The 18,015-nt window shown below is 39.1% G+C and overlaps 1 protein-coding gene across 2 annotated transcripts in view; it reads left to right on the top strand.

Moving 5' to 3' along the window:
• The first annotated feature begins 10,137 nt into the window (after positions 1 to 10,137).
• Positions 10,138 to 18,015, top strand: part of pitx3 (paired-like homeodomain 3) — a 48,687-nt gene continuing 40,809 nt past the window's right edge. Inside the window, exon 1 of one of the 2 annotated variants that reach the window (XM_041789704.1) lies at positions 10,138 to 10,330. The gene's annotated coding sequence lies outside the window, so the exon portion shown is untranslated. Of the gene's footprint in view, positions 10,340 to 18,015 lie in introns of both variants that reach the window. The other variant, XM_041789705.1, reaches the window with a different exon arrangement.

The raw sequence follows: 18,015 nt of genomic DNA, 5'->3' as shown, positions 1-18,015 counted from the left end.
ATCAGAGATAAAAGGTCAACTCTATAAGTCCTGAAGGTTAAAATACAAAATTAAAAGTCAAAATAAGGGTTTTAAAAGGCAAATATGCAATACAGAGAATTAAAATCTTGAGTTTAAAGGTCAAAATAGAAGATAAATTCAAAATTGTGACTCTGAAAGGTCAAAATATGAGATGAAATTCTTGATCAGGAGTTTAAAACATTAAAATATGAGATTAAAAGTCAAAATTAGGAGTTTAAAAGGTCAAGATTTGATTTAAAATGTAATATTTTGAATCTTACAAGTCACAATATGAGAAAAAAGGTCAAAATATGAAATAAAAGTCAAAATTCTAAGTTGAAGTCATAAATATGAAATGAAAACACAAATTAATTTCTTTCCCTCATTCCTGACTTTTTTTCTAATTATTTCTACTCTCTACTTTTCCAGATTTTTATAACTTAACAAAGGTTTTTTTTAATCTTTAAGGTTTAATTTGCATTTTTATACTAGAGGAAATCTGCAGACCTCATAGCAGCTGGCCAGCTCTAATTAAGACATGACTGGAACTTGCGGGCCGGGTTAAACTGCGTCGTGGGCCACATTTGGCCCCTGGTGTTGTGGAGAATACACCAGTCATTCTAATCCTGCTATGATTTGCTAAAACATATAAAAACCATGTATCCAGATGCCATTGCTCTTCTTCCGTCTGCGGTCCCTTATCTGTGAGTCTGGAGCAGCCGTTTGTTCAGCACCTACACCTACGCACTACTTCTCTGTGTTTAGAGCGTGTAGAATCGACTCGAGTTGGGCCTCTGTTTGCTCTTTGCAAAGTGTTTGATCCCCTGTCGGATTTGTAATTGCAACATTTCATCTGCAAATACACACGCGTCATTTTCCCCAATACTGCACGTCTGCAGCAATAACAACACTGTTCTTCATATGCCTAACCTCTATTACTTACTGTATAATCACCATGCCAAAAAATGAATTTAAAACGATTAGTGCAAATAAAAAACATTATCTATTTATTTAATTGCTGTTAGGTATGGCAGCAACTTTGTCTTTCTTTTTTCAGAAATCATCCTTTATGGTCTACGACTTAATGTCTAAATCCTTCTATCCAATCCATCTCTGCTGGCCTATTTATTACACAGCAAAACTGAAAATATTATTGCAAGATTATGCCTCAGGAAAAAAATCTGTTAAGTGTTAAAGACGGACATTGGAGAAAAGAGTGGTAAATCTGTCATTTAAACAAAAGCTAACTCCCCCTTGATGCCCTAATGTTTAACAAAACACAGCAAAAGTGCCCTCTTAAATCCCCTATGGCAGGGGTGTCCAAACCTTTTCTCATATGAAAATATATCAGGATGGTGGAGCCACATTAACCTCACTTTGAGGCTATTTATGTTGTTAAACCCTTTTTAACACTGGTTAAGATAGTGATTGGGTATGCTTAGATGGCTAATTAATCATTGACATGGCTACAACTGGCTCTATCACTGGAATGCCATATGGCTATATGCCATTATCCATCAGGCTGTTAAGACAGTGTCTTAATTTTGGTTACCAATGTGTTTAAGTTTACAGTGTTGTCTTAATTTCATCACAATAAACCAAATCAATAAACTCTGCTTGTCAAAATGTTTGTTTACAGAATTAGAACAGTAGCACTGCCTTGTGCTGAAACTTAGAAGTATAATACAATCAAGCACAGACTCCATGTTCTCATGTAGGCCATATATCATTTTATTTTTAGAATTTGCTGTGGGCCAATCAAAAAAGGATTATTGCAATAGTTTGAACGGCAGTATGATAATAAAACATGATAAAGTGCACTGTTTGGTAGCCTCTCAGTGGACAAATTTTGCTAAAGTGCCTGATTTGGTGCCCTCTATTTGGACAAACTGTGATAAAGTACCTCTTATGGGCCCTCCAGGCAGAAAAAACTTGACACTTTGTCTCCTAAAGTGCTTCCAAATAGACAGAACTTGCCAAGTGCCCTCATTAGTGTCCTCTAAACAGACCAAACTTGACGAATTGCCACTTAAGTGCCATCTAAACAGGCCTAAAAATAACAAATTCCCTATGAAATGCCATCTTTGTAGACAAAATATGAAGAATTGCCACATGCTTGCCCTCTAAATAGATAAAGGATTGAGAAATTACCCTTGAAATGATATTTAAATAGACAAAAATGGAAAAATTGCCTCTTAACTGCCCTCTAAATAGACCAAAAAATGGACAAACAATGCCCAAACCCTACCCTAATCAGTTTACTTCTGAGATGAAATCTTAATAGACAAAATATGAAAAATTGCCACATAGATACCCTCTAATTTATAGGTGTCAAACTCAAGGCCCGGGGGTGAAATCTGGCCTGTGAAACAGTTAAATCTGGCCCACAAGATGATCTCATATTTCTGTTCTAACTGGTCCATCAGTCTGAGGTCAGCAGATTTAAAAACATAAACTTATCCTTGATGATTTAAGGTTTCCTTGTTAGGTCATAAAATCTGAAAAAGTAAGGAGTAAAAATATTTAGATAAGAAGTCAGGAATGTGGGAAAATATTTTTTTTAATGTTTTAATTAATTTAATTAATTTTAGTTTTTAATTTGGCATCTCACAACTAGGATTTAAACTTAAGATTTTGACTTTTTATTTCATAGTTTGAGCATTTCAACTCATAATGTTGACTTCTCATTTAATATTTTGAGCGTTCAGATTCATAATTCTAATTTTAAGTGATATTTTGACCTTTTTAAACAGTGATTTTGTATTTTCTCATATTTTCAACTCCAAACTTTGACTTCATAATCCCATAGTTTGACCTTTTAGACTCACAATTTAATATTTTGAATCACATTATCACTTTTAGTTTCATGATTACAAATCTTATTAATTATTTTTATCTTTTAAACTCATGATTTTGACTTTCTTTCTAATATATTTGCCTGTAAAAAACATTATTTTTCTATTTCAACTTCATGTTTTGACCTTTTTGAACAAACACATTTACTTTTCTCAGATTGTGAGCCTTTAAACTTACCTTTATCTTTTTAAATGTCAAAATCATTTATCATTGGTGCAAAGGTTTTTTTTTTGTTTTTGTTTTTTTTTATATATTTTATTACCGGTGAAACAAGGTTGACAGTTTTTGGTTGAAAAGGTGACCCTGTTAGGCCCTCAGCTTAGTCCTGAATCCAGAATCCGGCCCCTGCTGTGATTGAGTTTGACATCTCTGCTACGTAAAGGTTGAGAGAAATTTTCTTTTGAATGAGCTCTAAAAAGACACAATTTGACACATTGCCACTTAAATGCCTTCCAAATGGACGAAAGTTGATAAAGTGCCCTCAAAGTGGACAGTACTGTAAATGACAGTGTCTTCAGTTGGACAATGGCTAAAACATGATAAACTGCCCCCTATGCTTGTCTTCCAGTGGGCTGATGTCCTCTCAGTGGATGAATCCACATGTCTTAGATGGAAAAAATGCAGGAAATGCTCCAAGCTCCTCAATATAAAGTTCATTTTCACAGACATCCTTCCTTGTGTTTCTTTGTTAGATCAATGGTTTAAGGTTCAGAATCCCTCATCAGTACTTTAGATGTAGTTTAAATGCAAATCTTGACCGCTCTTTCTTTGTTTATCACCAGAAAAGAAAGTAGAAATGATAACTTTTTGAACAACACTGCCACACTGCATACAGCAGGTGCTTTTTTTTCTATAATTATCAGCCCTGCCCCTCAAACATCCTTAGTCCACCTCTGATATGAAATGTATGCATTTATCTAAACGTGTTTAACCAGAGTACCCTGGCCTAGAGGGACAGCAGCACAACTAACAGTTAGAGAGAAAAAGTAAAGTAAAATATTATAAATATTATAAACACACATCTATCAACTCCTGACTCACAGAGCAGAAAATCATCAGCCAAACAGACTGATGCATCTTACAAGACTTATAATCTACTTTTTAAACAAATGGGAGAGACCAACTCCTCAAAGTTTCCAGCAGCAGATTCCTCCTGCAGGAGTGGCAACCTGAAGCTCCTTTGCAGACAAACAAAAGCAAATTGAGCATATCCTTAAAAATAAGGACATGACAATGATTTTGTCTGTGAATGTTTAATGAGGGCCTCTTAACTCAGCCATACAGAGAACAACGATGACTTAAGGACTTGAGAGTGGCTGCAGACCTCAGTGCCCTTCGGTATACAGCATTCAAACACTGAAGGCATTGAGAAGATGCATGGATAACATTTCTGTAATCAGTTGGATGCTTTAAAGTGGCAGCAAAAGAAAAAAACAAGACTTACTTTTGAAATAAAAACCCAGTTTAACTTCTTTAGAAGCTGTTTGATATGAAGTTAAAAAGACAGAGAATCATTTATCAAGAAACCAACATATTAGATGACGGAGACTTCATGACAGAAGGCAGGTCAGCTCGTTTTTCTTTGAGTTTGAAAACATCATGCACATCATCAGTGCTGTGCCACAGTATTGGAGGCTATTGGAGGGTGTCGCTAAAAATGAGGCTGTTGTTACTCTAAAGATGTATAAATTATAAGTCTGCCTGTTTATCCTCTTATTTTCTGTACATTTAGGGTGGTGTTTGAGGTCTGAGAGGACTGATGTCCTAACTGCACAAAGCTGTGAGAGATGGATGTATCTGTTGACAGATGCATCCATCTCTCACAGCTTCAAGAGGATTCATCTGTTACTGGTCAGAAAATGACCGGACCATCCATCCATGCATCCATCCATCCATGCATCCATCCACCCATCCATCCATGCATCCATCCACCCATCCATCCATGCATCAATCCATCCATCCATCCATCCATCCATCCATCCATCCATCCACCCATCCATCCATGCGTCCATCCATCCATCCATCCATCCATCCATGCATCCATCCATCCATGCATCCATCCATCCATCTATCCATCAATCTATCCATCCATGCATCCATCCACCCATCCATCCGTGCATCCATCCACCCATCCATCCATGCATCCATCCACCCATCCATCCATCCATCCATCCACCCATCCATCCATGCATCCATCCACCCATCCATCCATGCATCCATGCATCCATCCACCCATCCATCCATCCATCCATCCACCCATCCATCCATGCATCCATCCACCCATGCATCCATCCATCCATGCATCCATCCACCCATCCATCCGTGCATCCATCCACCCATCCATCCATGCATCCATCCACCCATCCATCCATCCATCCATCCACCCATCCATCCATGCATCCATCCACCCATGCATCCATCCATCCATCCATCTACCCACACACCCACTCATGGACATCTGAACTCCTCAACCTACCTCTAAGACTGAGCTGGGCCACCGTCTGGAGGAAACTCATTTCATCAACTTGCATCTACAATCTAATTCTTCAGTCTTCACCCAAAGCTCATGACCATAGCTGAGGGCTGGGACACAGTGTAGACTGACAGCTGAACTGAAAGCTTTGCCTTCCTGCTCAGCTCTTTCTTTGGCATGACAGTCTGCTTCACTGCTGAGGCTGCAACAATCTCACGGTCCATTTCCCTCATTTGTGAAACAAACCCTGAGATACATGAAAGGGAGAGCTTGTAAAATCTGAAAATAAGGGCACCAAGCATAGAGCCTTTGGGGACACCATGGCTAAGAGGGGCCCGGTGGAAGTGGAATATCTGAAGGAGATAAACTGTTTCCTGTTGATGAGATATGAACAGGAGAGAGCTGAACCAAGGAGGCCAAGCATGGTGTAGGACACTAGAAAGTCTGTGAAAATGTGCTCACTGATTTTGCTGGATTAAACAGTGAGAATTTGTCAGGTTTGTCGTGCTAAGCTAAGCTAAACTAATTTCTGACAGATCCAGCTTCACACTTTATTCACACTCATTATTCAATATTAAATGCCTCTAAAGTGATGATTTTTACTCATGAAGTCTCCAGGGTTTTCTCATTTTCAGTGTTCCTATCTTTATCATTCAGTATCGCCTGACCTGCAGAAATGTTTGAAGCCGTTTATCAATGCTGGCAAGCTCCCTCTCACACCCCAGGTGTTACAGAAGAGCAAACACACCTGCATGCACGATTTGGTCATTTTCATACTTAAGCTGCTCCTGCTGTTGATTGTGTAAGCCCCAGAGTTCCAACATTAACATGAAAGGTCACTGGAAGATGAAAAACGGTAGCACGGACTCTGTATACAGGGGCGTCGTATCTCAGGGGCCACAGCTGTGTTAAGAATGTGTTAACACTGTTCAAATACGTGTGATCCACTGCTTTCTTTGAATCAGCACACTGAAGGACCATAACTGCCTTTTTACTCTACAAAATCCCACCAGACTCACTAAAAGTTCCTCTTATTTGGGAAAACCATCCTATAAAGATAAATGTGTTTTGAATTTAACCTGCTGCTATCAAAATGGCCAATTAAGTCAAAAGTAGTTATTTCTTATTTTGGAACCACTTTGGCTCTGTTTTATTTGGCAGGATGATTTTAAGAAGTTTTTTCCTTCTTTAAGTTTTGAAATTCATGTAAAATACATGTAAACAGGATCCAGGAAAAATGCTGTCTTCTTTGGCCAAAGTTCATTTAAAATGGACTGAGTCAAGATGGAAAACTGTTCTGTGGTCAGATGAATCAACATTTGATTTTTTTTTTCCAGAAACCACAGGTGACTGTGTCCGGGGGACTTTCCTTTATTAAGTTTTGAATTCTAGTTTTACCACCCCCATTCCAAAAAAGCTGGAACACTGTAAATAAAACAGAAGGCAATAATTGTCAAATCCCATAAACCAATATTTTGTTTACAATAGAACATAAACAACATATCAGATGTTCAAACTGAGACTATTTTTTTTTAATATTAACTAATTTTGAATTTGATGGCAGCAACACATCTCAGAAAAGCAGGGACGGGGTGACAAAAGGCTGTGAAAGTGCATGGTACTAAAACAAAACAGCTTGAGGAGCATTTTGCAACCATCAACAGTTCATTAACATGACTGGGTATAAAAGGAGCATTTTAGAGAGGCAGTGTCTCTCAGAAGTAAAGGTGGGCATAGATTCACCAATTTGTGAAAAAACTGTGTCTAATAATTGTGGAACATTTAAAAAAATGTTCCTTAATGTAAAATTGTGAAGACTTTGAATATCCCACCAGCTACAGTCCATAATATCATCACAAGATTCAGAGAATCTCTGTGAGCATGGGAAGAGGCTGAAGGAGCCCTTGGGGCCACTGCATTAAAAACAGGCATGATTCTGTTGTAGAAATCACTGCATGGGCTAAGGAACTCCTCCAGAAATTGTTGTCTGTCAACCAGAGGTGGAAAAAGTACCAGACTATTGTACTCAAGTAAAAGTACAGTTACTCTGGTTAAAATTAAGTTAAATAGAAGTAAAAGTTCTGGTCTATAAATCTACTCAAGTAAAAGTAAGAAGTAAGTCATTTAAAATGTTCTCAAAGTACTGAGTACTTTTAATATCCAAGGGCCTTTCATCGTGAACAATGACCTGTCCTTAATGTGCAATAACAACAAGAAAATGTGGACCTCCAACCAGGTTTTTTATTATAATGTTTGACCTAACCTAAAGTACAATGCAAAAGTTGTTTTAATAAGAAACATGGATATTCTCTTGCTATATGCATGTACTGACTGTCATGTGTTGTGAAAGCTAAACGACTGGTCGTTTTCATGTTGTTGGCAGAAAGATTGGACCTCTTTGTTTTGGCTTTTACTGTTTATTTTTTACTAAGTACTCGATGCTTTATAAAATTTAATTAAGCACAATATTCACTCTAAACGTACAGTCATGGACAAATGTATTGGCACCCCTTGAATGTTTCCAGAAAATACACCATTTCTCCCAGAAATTGTTGCAATTACAAATGTTTTTGGTATACATGTGTTTATTTCCTTTATGTGCATTGGAACAACACAAATCCAAATCCAAAGAAAAAAGACAAAATTGACATAATTTTACACAAAACTCAAAAAATGGGCTGGACAAAATTGTTGGCACCCTCAACTTAATATTTGGTTGCACATCCTTGGAAAAAAATAACTGAAACCAATCACTTCCTATAACCATCAACAAGCCTCTTACACCTCTCAACCAGAATTTTGGACCACTCTTCTTTTGCAAACTGCTCCAGGTCTCTCAGATTTGAAGGGTGCTTCTTGCAACAGCAGTTCTGAAATCTCTTCATAGGTGTTTAATGGGATTTAGATCCTGACTCATTGCTGGCCACTTCAGAACTCTCCAGCTTTGTCTCCAACCATTTCTTGGTGTTTTTTAAGGTATGTTTGGAATCATTGTCCTGCTGGATCACCCATGACCTCTGACCCAGACCCAGCTTTCTAACACTAGGCCCTACATTGCGGCCCAAAATTTTTTGATAGTCTCCAGATGTCATGATTCCTTGCACACAGTCAAGGCACCCAGTGCCAGAGGCAACAAAACAACCACAAAACATCTTTGAACCTCCACCATGTTTGACTGTAGGTACTGTGTTCTTTTCTTTGTAGGCCTCATTCTGTTTTCTGTAAACAGTAGAATGACCTGCTTTTCCAACAAGTTCTACCTTAGTCTCATCTGTTCTCAAAATGTTCTCCCAGAAGGATTGAGGCTTACTCAGGTACATTTTTGCAAACTCCAGTCTGGCTTTTTTATGTCTCTTTGTCAGCAGTGGGGTTCTCCTCGGTCTCCTGCCATAGCGCTTCATCTCATTCAGATGACCACGTATGGTCCAAGCTGACACTTTTGCACCCTGAGTCTGCAGGACAGCCTGAATTTGTGTGGAAGTTGACTGAGGATGTTTATCCACCATTCCAACTATCCTGTGTTGCATTCTTTTGTCCATTTTTTCTCTTCCGTCCACGTCCAGGGAGATTAGCCACAGTACCATGGGTTACAAACTTCTTGATTATATTACACACAGTGGACAAAGGAATTTCAAGATCTCTGGAGATGGTCTTGTAACCTTGAGATTGTTCATATTTTTCTGCAATTTTGCTTCTTAAGTCCTCAGACAATTCTGGGCTCTTCTTTCTCTTCTCCATGCTTGGTGTGACACACACAGGCACACAACACAAAGGTTGAGTCAACTTTTAGACATTCTAACTGGCTTCAGGTGTGATTTCTAGATTTCCAGCACCTGTTACTGCCACAGGTGAGTTTAAATGAGCATTACATGCTTGAAATAAAATGATTTACCCACATTTTTAAAAGGGTGCCAACAGTTTTGTCTGGCCCATTTTTTGAGTTTTGTGTAAAATTATGTCAATTTTGTCTTTTTTCTTCAGATTTTTTGTGTTGCTCCAATGCACATGAAGGAAATAAACATGTGTACACCAAAAACATTTGTAACTGCAACAATTTCAGGGTGAAATGGTGTATTTTCTGGAAAAATTCCAGGGGTGCCAATACTTTCGTCCATGACTGTATGTTGTTTTTGTTCTTTTGTGAATAAAATATGGGTTTATGAGATTTTGCAATCATTGACTTCTGTCTATTACATTTTGCACAGTGTCCCAACTATTTTGGAATGGGGTGTAGATAGATGCATAGAATTGAATTGAAACCTTGTATTGTTGTTGTCACCAAAATACCCAACTAAACCGCAGAGCAACTCCTGAGCCACAGAATTCGCACAGTGAAAATAAATAAAATAAAAATAAGAAAAAGCACAAAGTTAAAAACCAAACATGCCTTGCAAACACTCTCAGTCCAAAGCTGATCGAACAGTTGCCTTTACGCATCAGGATAGCCGGCTCCAACCTTTGCCATCCTGAATCCAACATTTCAGGTCAGATCTGCCCTGGTGGCTGCAGAGAGAAAGAGATGGAGAGAGTATTTGTAGACAGAGCGCCAATGGGTGATGGAGGGGGGAGGGACTTGGGAGAGTGTGTGTGCAGTGAGTGTGTGGAAACGTGCGCGTGCGCCTCATGTGCGCGCAAAAAGAGGGAGAGAGGGAGAGAGAGAGAGACAGGGGGACGTCCTTTCTACAGTGGACCTGTCACACACAATATTTAGCATGAAGTCAACCCCCCCACCCCCCTCCCCTCCCTCCCTCCACCCCTATACTATGTGTGGGGATCAAGCCTCACTCCTCGACAGCCTTCATGTCTGACAGCGCAGAGGGAAGAAGAAGAGGAGGAGGACAAAAGGAAACTGACTGACTGAAGCTTTTTTTTCTGACTTTTTGACGCATTGGGGAACTTTTTGTCCATGTCACCAGCAAACCCGAGGCCAGCACTCCCATCAGCCTGTAGCCACGCTCTTTGCCTTTTCTACGGATTAATTTAACCAGACTGGGATTCCATGTAAGTGCAGTAAGCGCACTTTTCTCTTCTTCACTCATTTTTTTAAAGTTTGTGTGCCTCTGGGAGCCATTCGTTTCGTTTTCATCCGTGCGTAAAAGCAAAAAAAAAAAAAAAAAAAATCTTGCGCAGGGATTTGAAGCTTTGAGTTAGGCCATCAGCGCCAGATACTAAAGAGCAACTGTGCGCATTAAAGGGCTCTGGGTGAGTCTTGAAGCGCACAGCTGGAGGAAAGTAACAGCAGGAGTTTGGAGCGCGATGCTGAAATCGGCCCGTCAGGAAATGTGAGCAAATTAAAAGCATGAATGGCATCTTTAAACCAGGGAAATGTCCTTTAATATAATTAAATCATGCTTGGAAAATATCAGCAAAATATAAATGATCCAAATCTAAAATTAAAACCTTGAGGCAGGAGCTCTGTGCCATTCCGGCCTCTCTTAGTTTAGAGCTTTTTGAGAAACCCACGGTTGTGATTTGGTCATCCGTCATCAAAATCGTCTCGTGATAATCCATCATGATTGTGTTTGAATTGTTTTCGCCGTATCCATTGTTGGGAAAAGGTAAAGTGAGTTTGGATACTTGGTGGCGCAGCGCCTCGGCGCACAAAAAAGCATTCCCTGCGCTCGTCCAGGGCCCTAATGTCGTAATTCTTTGGTTTGCTTCCTCCTAAATTTGTTAGACTTTGCAGAGGCGGACGTTGTGAAAATATTTGGGAGGTCAAAATATTTGAGGATGTTGGGGAAATTGATAGGTGGCAGGTGGCTGCCGGGGCCACAGGAGACCACGGACAGAAAAACAGAGCTGTACGCCCCCCCCTCACACCACCCTCCACCCCAACCAACCCCAGCAACCACCCCCTGAACACACACACGAAAACACACACACGCAGAGCGCACAAATCCACTACTTCTATCTGCTTTGCGCTTATTTTACCTGCGCCATTATTACAAACATTATAACTACATAGCTCAAAGAATGTCATTTTAATATTTAGGATATTTAATCTTTATTTTGACATATTTACCATCCTCCAGTATAAATGTTCAAGCACAGAAAAGTTCGATTTAATTTTCCAAAGCGCGAAATAAATCAGGGCCTGTGATTTGATTTCATTTATGTCCTGTTTGTTTTCTTTTTGCGTCTCATTCCGCGGTTTAAGCCCGCTCATGTTCGCCTTTTTATGTTAAAATTAATAAATGAAGGTGGAAAAAAAGGATTATAAAAAGAGGAAAGACATTTCGTTACGCACAAGATGTTATAGAAAATTGTATACCATGTTTCAGTTTTTTTGTTTTTAACAAAATTGTCAGTCGTGATATTAAGCCGGCGGTTTTCACGTGAAATAATTATTAATTATTTAGCTTGATAATTTCTCTTTTTAATTGTCGTCAGTGCTGTTCTTAAAAATGCAGATTTGTGCTCCAAATCCCGAGGTTTGGTTCCTTTCCGGGAGGCCTCCGGAGCGCAGACAGGCCTCTTTTGCATCCAGGATGTAGGCAAATAACATTTATATCAGGCCTGGGTTCTCGTTTGGCCTCGGGGTGCGATGTAAATATAGTTAATCACTAATTAGCCTACCAAACCGAGAGGAACAGAGGAGAGGCTGAGGGCCACGGCCTGCTTTACGCACCGGACAAAGACCCAAATATACAGAGCTGAACAAATGTATCAGACCACCTGTCATGTTTGTCTCAGAGACCATCCAGCATCATGAAGAGCTTTAATGCGGACTCTTTCATTTTCAGTCAGCTCTCCACGTTTTACCATTTTGAACAGGAATGAGGAATTTCAAACTGAATTCACCCAAATCTGAGCCGGCTCACTGGGTTTCTCTGAGAAGTCAGAAATGAATCAAGCATAACATTCAACCACTAAAACTCATTTTTCTATTCAGAATGCAAATAAATAACTATAATTTGACATTAATCAAGAAATATTAATGAGCTTTACTATTTTTTCAGGTTTTTTTTGTACATTTGAAAATTCATGGATAACAATAATAATTATATTTCAGCATTAAAAATATCATTTGGTTAAAGAGCTTCTACATATTGGTGTATTAACCATTGCAGAGACATAATAAATGATTTTGGTAATTACCAATGCTGTTGATTTAGGGCAGCTGTGGCATAAACCTGACTTTGGTTAGGGTTAGGGTGGTCTGGTATATTTGTTAAGCACTGTATTTATATTTTTACATCTTTTTAAACTCATGAGCACGTTCAGCAAACACTGCTGAGTTGGCGTTTCTCCTTATACCGGAATTTAAGACGCAAAAATAACCTAAATAAACACTAATGAGGTTTTTATCTGTGCAAAATTCACTTTTGTTATATAACGGCCTTTCTTTTCCGATTTCTCTAATTATTCTATTATTATTTGAATGACTTAACTTCTGCTCACCTCCATTTGTTTCTAGGGCCCAATCAACCTAACAGTGCACGAAAAAATCAAATTAATATTGATTATAAATGTAAATATAAATACAAGCATTTTATCTTTTTACTTAGCATTTATTCATTTTAATTTTTTAGGTGTTTTTCTATCAATCTGACCTGAAGTCACCCGGAAATCACCTTAAAATCGCACAAATCGACGTTAAAATAATCAACACTTGAATAATGTTCATTTATTGTTCAAAGCAGAGATATATTTATTTCTGTTTTATTACTGGATGAATAAATAATATTCATTTTATTCATATTTAACAAAAAAAAAAAAAAAAAAAAAGGAATAAACTTTGCAGAACAGCCCTTTTCTCCATCCCCAACCGTTTCCAACTCTTTCACGGCGCTATTTTCGTTTAAAACAGCAGTGATCTTTTGCACTTGAGCCGGCATTTGAGGGGTTAAAATCCTCAGAATAATGTTTAAACATTTGGGGTTTAATAAGAAATGAAGCTGACTGAAATATTTGACCTAAAAGTGCGCTAACGCGTTCATTTGCGCCGTTTCTGCGGCTGTTTGCGGTGTGCACTGATGGCCTTCAGCAGTGTCGCTGACTTTAAAGTTTTCTGGTTTTATTTTGAAAGGATTTCCGATCTCTGCTTGAAGCGTGTGTTCTGGAGTCAGAGCAGAGGAGTGTGTTTTAGTGTTAATCAGTGGTGGACTGCTGTTGCTCTCTCTCTCTCTCTCTCTCTCTCCTCAATCATATGCAAATGTCTGTTATAGGAGGGCACAAATTAACATCTACAAACATTGGACTGAAATTCCATCTGCCGCCTCTTCGAGGAGGCCCTTAATAAGTTCTCAGACAGCAAAGTGACACACATCTTAATCAACTCTTAATCCCGGGAATTAATTCTCGACGCGTTTATGAATAATTCCCGGGATAATGCCTGCAGTCCGTGGAAATGCGAGCAGGCTGCGGCGCGCACCACCAGATGGACCCGCGCAATCTCCCCAAAAATGAGGGGATTTTTTCATTGTGGCCTCCATTATTATTTTTATATTATCATCAGCAGATATAGATTTTAATGAGATCCGTGCCTGTTTATGCAAAGCGCTCCAGCTGATGCAAACTGCAGACTTGCGCCTCGCTCTTGATTTGCGTCCAATATCAGAGCAGGAGGCCTGCAGCGTGGAGGGCACGCACGCGGCACCGTCCGCGCGATGTTTTCGGCTGTATTTCAGAGAGGTTGGTGTGTGTGTGTGTGTGTGTGTGTGTGTGTGTGTGTGGGGCTTGTGGGTGCGCCAGGAATTAGCCTAGACCCTCCCGCAGAGTTCTGGTTTCTGACATTTTTAAATAATACATTTATAGAGATGAACACAGTGAGACTGTGGCAGGCTGCTGTGGGGAAAGAGGTTCAAAATGTAGACTCAGAGCTTTATGGAGCTCAGCTCCTTCAGAAGAAATGTCTGTTTTTACTATCTATGCTACTGCTGCACTGTTAACTTTGTGTTTTTCTTCCATTTTTATAGGCATGGTATTATCTTTTAAATGTTGTGTTCCTCTTACTAAAATTTTTCTCAAACAGAATCTGGTGGCAAACTCGCTCTGTTCTAATTATTGTAGATCAAATTCAGGGAAACTCCAGTACTCCTGAAGGATCTTTGGTGTATCACTGCATGTTCTATGGAACATTTCCAACCTGCATCTGAAGCTCTCAGAGAATCTAACTCTGTAAGAACTGCAGTGATTACAGAGATGCACAATGTCAGATTCATGCCAGACATCTGCAGATGAGTGCACAAAGGTTGTGTGAAAATTGGTTTGAATTGCTGCATATTTTTTTGAGCCCATGTCTGAGAAAATTAAATTCTATTAGAGGTAGATTATATTTACCAAAGGGTGCCTTTTTCTGATGTGCTGATATGTCCACACTCATTTAGTCAGTACCAATGTGCATGGATGCACTTTGTACCGAAACACCCCTGAATTGATCCCAGTGCCTCTGAAAACCCGTACAGATATGCAGATTTTTAACATTTTAACAGAAAGAAATGTCTTTTACAAATATTCTTATGTATTTTTGTAAGCCAGGCATTCAAAACTTTCCTGTATTAACAGCAGACCTGAATCCAGGGGCTCGACGTAAAACCCAGCCGTGGCCAAATGTCCAGAATTTAATCATATAATGATTAAAGATGCCTGCTTTTAGATAATCCTAAAGTTATCAAATTAAATATTATAATCTCGTTAAAAGCTGCACTCTGTGATTCCTCCTCCATTAATGATGGTGTTCAGGACTCAAGAGGGCCCCACGAAGCTGCTGCACGACATTTAAAGTCAAAATAAATGTTAAAAAACAGAAAAAAGGTCCAAAGGTGATGCCGTCTACAGGCCTGTTCAATCTTTCATTTCCTTCTGGAAGGATGCAAAACTCAAACGTCTGCCTCTTACTGTCATGGTTGACCTCATAGTGGATCTGAGATCCTTTTAGGAGTCCTGGAGCGCCCCGGTACGCTCTCCCAGCACCCCTAACATAACTCTAACTGCCGTAGGTGCCACACCAGAATTCCAAAATTTGACACAAATTTTGCAAAAATTTTAATCTTGCATTTTAATGAGGAAAAATCTAAAAGATGATTCCATGTCATGATGCAGAGAAAAACTCATCCCTTCCATGATATGGTGCTTAACAATTATACTAGACCACCCTAACCCTAACCAAAGTCAGGTTTATGCCACAGCTGTCCTAAATGAACAGCATTGGTAATTACCAAAATCATTTTTGATGTGTCTGCAATGGTTAATACACCAATATGTAGAAGCTCTTTAACCCAAATGATATTTTTAATGCTAAAATATAATTATTATTGTTATCCATGAATTTTCAAATTTACAAAAAAACTGAAAAAATAGTAAAGCTCATTAATATTTCTTGATTAATATGTCAAATTATAGTTATTTACTTGCATTCCTGAACAGAAAAATGAGTTTTAGTGGTTGAATGTTATGCTTGATTCATTTCTGACTTCTCAGAGAAACCCAGTGAGCCGGCTCAGATTTGGGTGAATTCAGTTTGAAATTCCTCATTCTTGTTCAAAATGGTAAAACGTGGAGAGCTGACTGAAAATGAAAGAGTCTGCATTAAAGCTCTTCATGATGGATGGTCTCTGAGACAAACATGACAGGTGGTCTGATACATTTGTTAAGCACTGTAAATGTGAGAAAACTCCCAAACCAGGCAGTTCTTTGGTGAGATCATAATTATTTTAGGCCCTTTAGCAGAATGAAGTCCTGGCAGAAAGACTTGTATGACTTTATAAAGTAGTGACAGAGCACCGTGTGGAGATAAAACATGATGAGTCCTGATGTTTGGGGTTGAAACATGGCTCATCAATGAAATCATTTATGGTGAGGTGGTAGGAAAATAGTTTCCATGAAATGAGCGGTTTAGCGGGACGATGGGAAGGAGCTGAGCTCCTCTAAAGGTCTGATCCCTGCTTTACTTCAAATCATTTATTGATCCTGAGGGAAATTCTAACGTGCAGCAAAGACAAGAAATACAACAGTCACAGCAGAAAAATATGACAATAAAGCAAACACACACACACACACAGGGAGCAAAAATGTGCCAACTTTACTTCTGTTTGACCCTCTGGACTTTTTATGTTTGCTTACAGTTTTCACTTCACCTTTTGCCTCATTTTTCTTCATGGCTATAATTTTGTGTTGGGCAGGAAAATAAACCTCATTGTTCATGAAATGAGTGACGTAGGAGGAGGGCTGAACACCTGCAAACAAGTCTACATGCTGTCATTTCTACCAGGAGCTAAGCTTCTAGATGTCTGACCCTAAAATCAGCCACAGACCTTTATTTTTTTTATTTTTTATTGTTAAGAACCTGAGGATCTCTTATTACGACAGACTATTTTAGAAACAGACAAAAACAAAGCAAACGTGACTCTACCAAAAATAATAATAGATGCATTTTTTTAAATAATCGAATATCAGTGCTGAGAAGTTATTTCTTTAGGTTTCATCTTTAATATGTCAAATGTTTTTTTTTAACAGTGAGAGTCAAACCGAGCTTCCTGTGCCTGAAGGACAGAGAGAGCTCTAAATAAAGATAAATACAGTTGATTAAAGAACAGATTTAACAGCAGGCTGGGACGATGCTGATGAAGTAACACCAAGATCACAGTTATAGATGCAGAGCTCCTCAGTCCTCAGAGTTTAAGGAATGAGGATGAAAAAGATAAAATCTTCAGCTGAGGTCAGCCTGTCTGCTTGAACTCCAAGATTGCCATAGATAGATTTTACCATCAGGCAAAGGTTGGCAGCGGCCTCCTTTGTGCTTCAAAGGACCTCAAAATATAATCACTGCAGGTGTGCATCATGTAAGAGGTGTACTGCACAACTGAAGTTGTGTCTAAGATATTACTGACTGTAAATAAGAGGGCAAAAGTAAATGAATTTTAGATGAACAAAAAGGACCCCCAAGCTGCTCAGAAAGACCCAAAATGTCTTCACATGTGCAGGTTTATCTAAAGATTTTGATACAAAGTTTGAATAAAATCTCTCAAGTGTTCTTGAGATGTTACAAGAGGAGCCTGGACACACGGATGACCATGATCCTAAAACGTAAGGCCTCTGATCACTTGCAGAAGGGCATGATTACTAAAAAGAGGCAAAGAGAGAATTAAAAAAAAAAGGTTTTTTAAAGGTTTGGTTTTGCAGGCTCCAAGCTCCTTTAAAGAGATCAAAAATACCCTCACATCAGGCTAATGATGGTGCGGTAGATCCCTATAGAGATACTGAAACAATGACCTGGTGGATCACTGTGTGGTAAAATGGTATCAGGTATATAGATATGAATATTTCTCTAAGTTCCACCTGGACTGGCCACATGTTCAGATATTAGGGAGTGCTGAGTCTGATGCTGAAGGACTGCTGGATATTTTGGGGTTTATATTTACCCGTGTTGGTCTCTGCTTCCACATGACTAAAACCTGCCTTCCTTATCGTGCATTCAGCCAATCTGCATGTCCGATATATCAGCAGAAATGTCACACGTGCTGATGTTACAGCTCTTTTCCTAACCCTCTCCCCCGTGCTCTCATGGCCGCTCCTCTCATTATTGCAGTGATCAATGTGCCTGTCTGCTCAGTATGCTCGTTAGCTCAGTGTTAGCTTGTTGGACATATTGAGCTCATGGCGAGGGGGGGAGAAGGGCTCTTGATTTTTGAAATATAATCATGTGGCGCCCCTGCTCTATGTGTATTTGAGAGGGGAGGGGGGAG

The sequence above is a fragment of the Cheilinus undulatus genome, linkage group 6 (assembly GCF_018320785.1).
Source record: "Cheilinus undulatus linkage group 6, ASM1832078v1, whole genome shotgun sequence".
In the NCBI taxonomy this organism is placed as follows: Eukaryota; Metazoa; Chordata; class Actinopteri; order Labriformes; family Labridae; genus Cheilinus; species Cheilinus undulatus.
Note: the sequence above shows the minus strand (reverse complement) of the source record. Positions and strands in the feature narration are given on the sequence as shown.